The sequence below is a fragment of the Oncorhynchus nerka genome, unplaced genomic scaffold (genome assembly GCF_034236695.1).
Source record: "Oncorhynchus nerka isolate Pitt River unplaced genomic scaffold, Oner_Uvic_2.0 unplaced_scaffold_1108, whole genome shotgun sequence".
NCBI lineage: Eukaryota > Metazoa > Chordata > Actinopteri > Salmoniformes > Salmonidae > Oncorhynchus > Oncorhynchus nerka.
This window is the reverse complement of record NW_027040210.1, coordinates 34249-44307: the sequence shown is the minus strand read 5'-3', so window position 1 is coordinate 44307 and position 10059 is coordinate 34249. Positions and strand designations below refer to the sequence as shown.

The 10059-nt window shown below is 35.4% G+C and overlaps 1 non-coding gene and 1 pseudogene across 1 annotated transcript; both read right to left on the bottom strand.

Moving 5' to 3' along the window:
- Positions 1 to 1269: 1269 nt before the first annotated feature.
- On the bottom strand, positions 1270 to 1351 carry trnas-cga (transfer RNA serine (anticodon CGA)). The gene has a single exon. It is a non-coding gene; the product is annotated as a tRNA-Ser (tRNA).
- A 339-nt stretch (positions 1352 to 1690) lies between these two features.
- LOC135570098 (5S ribosomal RNA) lies at positions 1691 to 1809 on the bottom strand (annotated as a pseudogene).
- Positions 1810 to 10059: the final 8250 nt, after the last annotated feature.

Below are 10059 nucleotides of genomic sequence, written 5' to 3'. Positions count from 1 at the left end.
AAGATCCTAATGGATTTCTAGTCCATCGCCCTAACCACTCGGCCACGACAACAGGCCTGTATCAGCAGTGAATGGGCCACCAGGCATAGTCTACAGAAAGTGATAATTTTTTACAACTGAAAGACAATGAAGTAACTCAGTAACTCATTATAATGCAATAAAATGAAATGTTCCCTCATTCATTTGTTATTAAGTACAGCTGTTTTCTTATTTTCCTTGATCTTTGCTCAACTCCAGAAGGTTTGCATTTGAGAGTGTTTATTATAAATTGTTATTTCATCATCTTATTATTACTGCTAAGCAGCATGACTCTGAGAGGCACTAAACAACTGTCAGAAGTGGGATTTGAACCAACGCCTCCATGGGAGACTGAGACCTGAACGCAGCGCCTTAGACCGCTCGGCCATCCTGACTACAGCACATTACCTGGGTATCGGGTTAAAGAGTATGGGGTAAAAGTAGAAATAGGCACAGCCTTCTAAAATCACCACAGAGACCAGTAAATTTATGCACGATACCGACTTGCACTTTCAATAGTCATTTGTTTTTATCAATGAAAAACTCCAATCATTGATTTAACCTCAATATTGCCTTCAATGGAAAAGAGTAGTAAATCGTCATTGAATGAACGCTAAACTGGCCTCAGAATATGGCCATTCTGATATAAATGATAAAATTCCTCAGATAAGACCGAAAAAGTGTCTGTAAATATCAGCAATCATCAGGGTAAGAGTGACAACAGGTCCACATGGCTGAAATCTTAACAAATGGCTTAATGGGTATTTTCAACGCAATCGTGTTATTATTTATTTTGAGGGTTTAACAAGGCAGCTCAACTGTGACCTGTGGCTTGACTTTAGATGTGGCCAGTTCGATTACCCTGCAGACTTTAAGAGTATCTTCAGAATATGGCCATTTGACATGAATTTAAAAATGCCTCAGATAGGACCAAAAAAGTGTCTGGAGCTATCCGTCAGGGTAAGAGTGACAACAGGTTTCCACATGTCAAAATGGGGGAAATCTTAGCAAATGGCTTAATGGTTATTCATGAGAATCGTGTTGTTGTATTGTTGAGTGTATCATGGGATCTCACCTGAAATCTGTGGCTTGACTACAAACCTGTAACCTATGCTACTGTGGCCTATAGAGCTAGAAGGATGGATAACCAGGTGTGTAAAGGTGTGAGGTGGGATTGATGGCCTGCAGTCCTATCCCAAATGGACAACTAATGGTCTAGAAATGCCCGGAGGGGTCAAGACAATGCACTTTTGTTGTCGGCAAGATTCGAACCTGCGCAGGAAGACCCTAATGGATTTCGAGTTCATCGCCATAACCACTCGGGCACGACAACAGGCTTGTTAGGAGTGAATGGGCCACCAGGCATAGCCTACAGAAGTGATAATTTTACAACTGAAAAACAATGCAGTAACTCATTAACTCATTATAATGCAATAAAATGAAATGTTCCCCTCATTCATTTGTTATTAAGTACATCTGTTTTCTTATTTTCCTTGATCTTTGCTCAGCTCCAGAAGGTTTACATTTGAGAGGGTTTATTATAAATTGTTATTTCATCATCTTATTATTACTGCTAAGCAGCATGACTCCTGAGAGGCACTAACTTATTTCAAAGCGAGGGCACATATTTCATTCAGCCTTGTGGTAAAAAACGGACAAAGAGTTGACAAAAAGCTTACAGCACCTGGTATTCCCAGGCGGTCTCCCATCTAAGTACTAACCAAGCCCGACCCTGCTTAGCTTCCGAGATCAGACGAGATCAGGTGTACTCAGGCCGATGTGGTCGTAAGGGAGAAACCATCTCTTGGTGCACTATATAAAGTCAAAGTGAGTCTGATTAACAGCTGTTGCATTTTCACCATTTAGAGAAGAATCTTTGTGTCACTCAAAATTGCATATACTGTAGCCATAATTTGTAGCACAGATTGTTGGATGAAATACAAACTAACCTTGCTTACTTATTTCAAAGCGAGGGCACATATTTCAGCCTTGTGGGAAAAAACGGACAAAGAGTTGACAAAATGCTTACAGCACCTGGTATTCCCAGGCGGTCTCCCATCCAAGTACTAACCAGGCCCGACCCTGCTTAGCTTCCGAGATCAGACGAGATCAGGCGTACTTTAATTTTTTTTTTTTAAATTTTATTTACTACATTCAATCAATTATAAAGGATGAACAATTCATCCTTTTACAAAAACAAAAAAGAAAAGAAAAGAAAACCTATTAAAACCCCAATCATCCACCAAAACCAATTAATAATTAAAACCAAGTTTTCCATTCGACTCACAATTTCAATAAAAGTGCTCCCCCACACAAACAATTTTCAAAATTATCCACCATATTTATATATTACTTCTATATCTTTCTCTAAAATACTTCTAAATAAAACCTCCACACTCACAATTTTCCCTTCATAATGTCCCAAATTCCTTCTTAGTCTTACAGCGTATCTGGCATGACTAAGAACAAAATTCATCAAATTAAAATTAAAAACTTTGCTTTTCCCAGTTAAACCAAAAAGAAACAACCTCCTCCACTCAACCCCAGCAACAATCTCTTCTCCCTAATGTTTCCTAAAATCCCCTTTAAAAACTTATGAAACTCTTCTAATCTACTACATTCAACAAAAAATAAAATTTTCCACCCCCGTACCACAAATATCACATTCTCTTTTAACATCTCTATTTATTTGATGTAAAACCATGTTCGTAAATATCCTATTATGTTTCAATTTAAAATCATTGTCTTCACATTCTATAGAATTATATTTTACATTTACATTCTTCCATATTGATTTCACATCTATATTTGCAAACACCCTAGACCACACTTTTTCCGAAGCAGGAGTTTTTATCTCTTTTAAAATACATTTTTCATAAACCTTTTTAACTTTCAAACCTGACAAATCATACTTCTTCCCATTACTTTCATAATATAAAACCGGTAAACCCTTAGCTCTTGTAGCCACCTCTTTATTTATTAACACACCCCACTCCCCAGGAAGACATCCTAATATTCTCTTGTACATGTTCTCCACAGTAGTTCTACTTATTTCATCATTTTCTTCATCCACATTATCAAATATTGCCTGACATGGAAGGAACCCGGAATGACCTCATATAAAATGTCCCCAATCTGTCTCATCCCAGCCCTCATAAAATATTTACAAAACAACATCTATTATTATACTGTATCTTGGGATTTAAAAATTGGCTGATTTAAAATATTGTCTAAAATGGTACACTCATAATAAATATTTGGTAAAAACTCCCCAAGCCTCAAACACTTCTCTATAAAACAAAGGTATATTACCTAACATTTCGTTTTTCATACACATCAATAAACCATTGTCCCCCATCCTCCCAACCTCCTGCAAATACTCCTTAAAAAATCTTTTCCATCCATAATCTAATTCACCATATAAATATTTACGTACCATTTTGACTCTAATTGCTTTTTTCCTCACATTTAAATCCACCAACTTCAAACCCCCCTCCTCATAACCTGCAATCAAAGTTTTAAAATAAATTTTCGCACCTTTCCCATCCCATAAAAAATCAACTAAAATCTTATTTATTTCCGATAAAACCCATTCTGGTACGTCTAAAACATTCATAACATGAATAAAAATTGACATCAGCAAGGAATTTACAACAATGACTTTCCCTTTTAATTTCAAAGACCTCCCCCTCCACATATTTACCACCTTTCTAACTTTATTCATTACACCAGCTTCCTGTTCCTTCACCCCTAAAAACACACCTAACACCTTAAAATAATCATTTACCATTTTAAAAGGAAAAGTCCCCTCATTAATCTTCCCAAAATACATTATTACTGACTTCTCCATATTCACTTTTGCTCCTGAGGCTTGCTCATATACTTTAAAACACTCCATCACCCTTTTAACACTTCCCTCATCTCTAACTGTTATTGTGGTATCGTCTGCATATTGATGAATTAAACTAAAACCTCCTTGCGGAGTCTCTACACAATTTATAAAATTATCTTTTTTAAGGTATGCCGCTAAGGGTTCTACCGATAAAACATACAATAATGCTGATAAAGGGCACCCCTGTCTCACCGATCTCTCAAGAATAAAAGAATCTGTTAAAACCCCATTACATTTTACCCTACTTTTTGCCTTTCTATATAATAATTTTATCCATCCTATTATTCTGTTTCCAAACCCATATTTTTCCAGTACCCTAAACATAAAATCATGTTCCACCCTGTCAAAAGCTTTATTAAAATCTATACTTAGAACAATCCCCCCTCTCTTATCGCTATTCATTTTATTTATCACATCTCTAAGTGTAATACTAGTATCAGCTATGTCTCTTCCAGGCACACTATAATTTTGTGTAGGTGCTATAATATCATTTAAAACCATCTTCATCCTATTTGCCAAAATCTTAGCTAAAATCTTATAATCTGAGTTTAATAAACTAATTGGCCTATAATTCTCCAATTTTAATTTTGTACAGGTTTCCTAATATCTCAACATAATCATTTACCACTTCACCTTTACATTTTCTATCTCACTAATATATGATTAAATCGTCTGTTTAGTTTTTCTAAACCAAGAAAAAAGACTACTGTCTCCCCTTCCTATTACATACTTCTGACCTACTTCTAATAGATGCTACTGTACACTTAACTATTTGACAGACCAGCTTTAAATCTAAAACCTTTCAACATTATAAATAGGATCAATATCACATTTCTCATTTATATTTCATTCAGCTTTTTCTCTGTAAAAAATTATTATGTCATCCTAGATCTCTTCTTCCTGCATATCTAATACTAAAACCTTTAATTTTTTTCATACATTTTCCCCACCACTGGCACTTATCATTCTCTGTTATCCTCCATTTCATGTTCCATCAAAGATCTACTGTCTCTATTATATTATAACATCACCTAGATCTACTGTCCTATTGCATTATGATAGACCATATTCCCCTTTCTCTTTCCTTATCTAACCCCACCGAAAATGTTAACCCAGCATGATCACTGTCTTTAAAAATTATGAGAGACCTTCATAAGATCTACTGTCTCTATTATTTTACTAAACCTAGATCTACTGTGTCTGTTTCTAATATATTAAAACCAACTGCCTTCTGTCTTATTATATTATGACAGACCAGCTAGATCTACTGTCTCTATTATATTATGACAGACCAGCTAGATCTACTGTCTCTATTATATTATGACAGACCAGGTAGATATACTGTCTCTATTATATTATGACAGACCAGCTAAATCTACTGTCTCTATGTCTCTATTATATTATGACAGACCAGCTAGATCTACTGTCTCTATTATATTATGACAGACCAGCTAGATCTACTGTCTCTATTATATTATGACAGACCAGGTAGATCTACTGTCTCTATTATATTATGACAGACCAGCTAGATCTACTGTCTCTATTATATTATGACAGACCAGCTAGATCTACTGTCTCTATTATATTATGACAGACCAGCTAGATCTACTGTCTCTATTATATTATGACAGACCAGCTAGATCTACTGTCTCTATTATATTATGACAGACCAGCTAGATCTACTGTCTCTATTATATTATGACAGACCAGCTAGATCTACTGTCTCTATTATATTATGACAGACCAGCTAGATCTACTGTCTATGTCTCTATTATATTATGACAGACCAGCTAGATCTACTGTCTCTATTATATTATGACAGACCAGCTAGATCTACTGTCTCTATTATATTATGACAGACCAGCTAGATCTACTGTCTCTATTATATTATGACAGACCAGCTAGATCTACTGTCTCTATTATATTATGACAGACCAGCTAGATCTACTGTCTCTATTATATTATGACAGACCAGCTAGATCTACTGTCTCTATTATATTATGACAGACCAGCTAGATCTACTGTCTCTATTATATTATGACAGACCAGCTAGATCTACTGTCTCTATTATATTATGACAGACCAGCTAGATCTACTGTCTCTATTATATTATGACAGACCAGCTAGATCTACTGTCTCTATTATATTATGACAGACCAGCTAGATCTACTGTCTCTATTATATTATGACAGACCAGCTAGATCTACTGTCTCTATTATATTATGACAGACCAGCTAGATCTACTGTCTCTATTATATTATGACAGACCAGCTAGATCTACTGTCTCTATTATATTATGACAGACCAGCTAGATCTACTGTCTCTATTATATTATGACAGACCAGCTAGATCTACTGTCTCTATTATATTATGACAGACCAGCTAGATCTACTGTCTCTATTATATTATGACAGACCAGCTAGATCTACTGTCTCTATTATATTATGACAGACCAGCTAGATCTACTGTCTCTATTATATTATGACAGACCAGCTAGATCTACTGTCTCTATTATATTATGACAGACCAGCTAGATCTACTGTCTCTATTATATTATGACAGACCAGCTAGATCTACTGTCTCTATTATATTATGACAGACCAGCTAGATCTACTGTCTCTATTATATTATGACAGACCAGCTAGATCTACTGTCTCTATTATATTATGACAGACCAGCTAGATCTACTGTCTCTATTATATTATGACAGACCAGCTAGATCTACTGTCTCTATTATATTATGACAGACCAGCTAGATCTACTGTCTCTATTATATTATGACAGACCAGCTAGATCTACTGTCTCTATTATATTATGACAGACCAGCTAGATCTACTGTCTCTATTATATTATGACAGACCAGCTAGATCTACTGTCTCTATTATATTATGACAGACCAGCTAGATCTACTGTCTCTATTATATTATGACAGACCAGCTAGATCTACTGTCTCTATTGTATTATGACAGACCAGCTAGATCTACTGTCTCTATTATATTATGACAGACCAGCTAGATCTACTGTCTCTATTATATTATGACAGACCAGCTAGATCTACTGTCTCTATTATATTATGACAGACCAGCTAGATCTACTGTCTCTATTATATTATGACAGACCAGCTAGATCTACTGTCTCTATTATATTATGACAGACCAGCTAGATCTACTGTCTCTATTATATTATGACAGACCAGCTAGATCTACTGTCTCTATTATATTATGACAGACCAGCTAGATCTACTGTCTCTATTATATTATGACAGACCAGCTAGATCTACTGTCTCTATTATATTATGACAGACCAGCTAGATCTACTGTCTCTATTATATTATGACAGACCAGCTAGATCTACTGTCTCTATTATATTATGACAGACCAGCTAGATCTACTGTCTCTATTATATTATGACAGACCAGCTAGATCTACTGTCTCTATTATATTATGACAGACCAGCTAGATCTACTGTCTCTATTATATTATGACAGACCAGCTAGATCTACTGTCTCTATTATATTATGACAGACCAGCTAGATCTACTGTCTCTATTATATTATGACAGACCAGCTAGATCTACTGTCTCTATTATATTATGACAGACCAGCTAGATCTACTGTCTCTATTATATTATGACAGACCAGCTAGATCTACTGTCTCTATTATATTATGACAGACCAGCTAGATCTACTGTCTCTATTATATTATGACAGACCAGCTAGATCTACTGTCTCTATTATATTATGACAGACCAGCTAGATCTACTGTCTCTATTATATTATGACAGACCAGCTAGATCTACTGTCTCTATTATATTATGACAGACCAGCTAGATCTACTGTCTCTATTATATTATGACAGACCAGCTAGATCTACTGTCTCTATTATATTATGACAGACCAGCTAGATCTACTGTCTCTATGTCTCTATTATATTATGACAGACCAGCTAGATCTACTGTCTCTATTATATTATGACAGACCAGCTAGATCTACTGTCTCTATTATATTATGACAGACCAGCTAGATCTACTGTCTCTATTATATTATGACAGACCAGCTAGATCTACTGTCTCTATTATATTATGACAGACCAGCTAGATCTACTGTCTCTATTATATTATGACAGACCAGCTAGATCTACTGTCTCTATTATATTATGACAGACCAGCTAGATCTACTGTCTCTATTATATTATGACAGACCAGCTAGATCTACTGTCTCTATTATATTATGACAGACCAGCTAGATCTACTGTCTCTATTATATTATGACAGACCAGCTAGATCTACTGTCTCTATTATATTATGACAGACCAGCTAGATCTACTGTCTCTATTATATTATGACAGACCAGCTAGATCTACTGTCTCTATTATATTATGACAGACCAGCTAGATCTACTGTCTCTATTATATTATGACAGACCAGCTAGATCTACTGTCTCTATTATATTATGACAGACCAGCTAGATCTACTGTCTCTATTATATTATGACAGACCAGCTAGATCTACTGTCTCTATTATATTATGACAGACCAGCTAGATCTACTGTCTCTATTATATTATGACAGACCAGCTAGATCTACTGTCTCTATTATATTATGACAGACCAGCTAGATCTACTGTCTCTATTATATTATGACAGACCAGCTAGATCTACTGTCTCTATTATATTATGACAGACCAGCTAGATCTACTGTCTCTATTATATTATGACAGACCAGCTAGATCTACTGTCTCTATTATATTATGACAGACCAGCTAGATCTACTGTCTCTATTATATTATGACAGACCAGCTAGATCTACTGTCTCTATTATATTATGACAGACCAGCTAGATCTACTGTCTCTATTATATTATGACAGACCAGCTAGATCTACTGTCTCTATTATATTATGACAGACCAGCTAGATCTACTGTCTCTATTATATTATGACAGACCAGCTAGATCTACTGTCTCTATTATATTATGACAGACCAGCTAGATCTACTGTCTCTATTATATTATGACAGACCAGCTAGATCTACTGTCTCTATTATATTATGACAGACCAGCTAGATCTACTGTCTCTATTATATTATGACAGACCAGCTAGATCTACTGTCTCTATTATATTATGACAGACCAGCTAGATCTACTGTCTCTATTATATTATGACAGACCAGCTAGATCTACTGTCTCTATTATATTATGACAGACCAGCTAGATCTACTGTCTCTATTATATTATGACAGACCAGCTAGATCTACTGTCTCTATTATATTATGACAGACCAGCTAGATCTACTGTCTCTATTATATTATGACAGACCAGCTAGATCTACTGTCTCTATTATATTATGACAGACCAGCTAGATCTACTGTCTCTATTATATTATGACAGACCAGCTAGATCTACTGTCTCTATTATATTATGACAGACCAGCTAGATCTACTGTCTCTATTATATTATGACAGACCAGCTAGATCTACTGTCTCTATTATATTATGACAGACCAGCTAGATCTACTGTCTCTATTATATTATGACAGACCAGCTAGATCTACTGTCTCTATTATATTATGACAGACCAGCTAGATCTACTGTCTCTATTATATTATGACAGACCAGCTAGATCTACTGTCTCTATTATATTATGACAGACCAGCTAGATCTACTGTCTCTATTATATTATGACAGACCAGCTAGATCTACTGTCTCTATTATATTATGACAGACCAGCTAGATCTACTGTCTCTATTATATTATGACAGACCAGCTAGATCTACTGTCTCTATTATATTATGACAGACCAGCTAGATCTACTGTCTCTATTATATTATGACAGACCAGCTAGATCTACTGTCTCTATTATATTATGACAGACCAGCTAGATCTACTGTGTCTCTATTATATTATGACAGACCAGCTAGATCTACTGTCTCTATTATATTATGACAGACCAGCTAGATCTACTGTCTCTATTATATTATGACAGACCAGCTAGATCTACTGTCTCTATTATATTATGACAGACCAGCTAGATCTACTGTCTCTATTATATTATGACAGACCAGCTAGATCTACTGTCTCTATTATATTATGACAGACCAGCTAGATCTACTGTCTCTATTATATTATGACAGACCAGCTAGATCTACTGTCTCTATT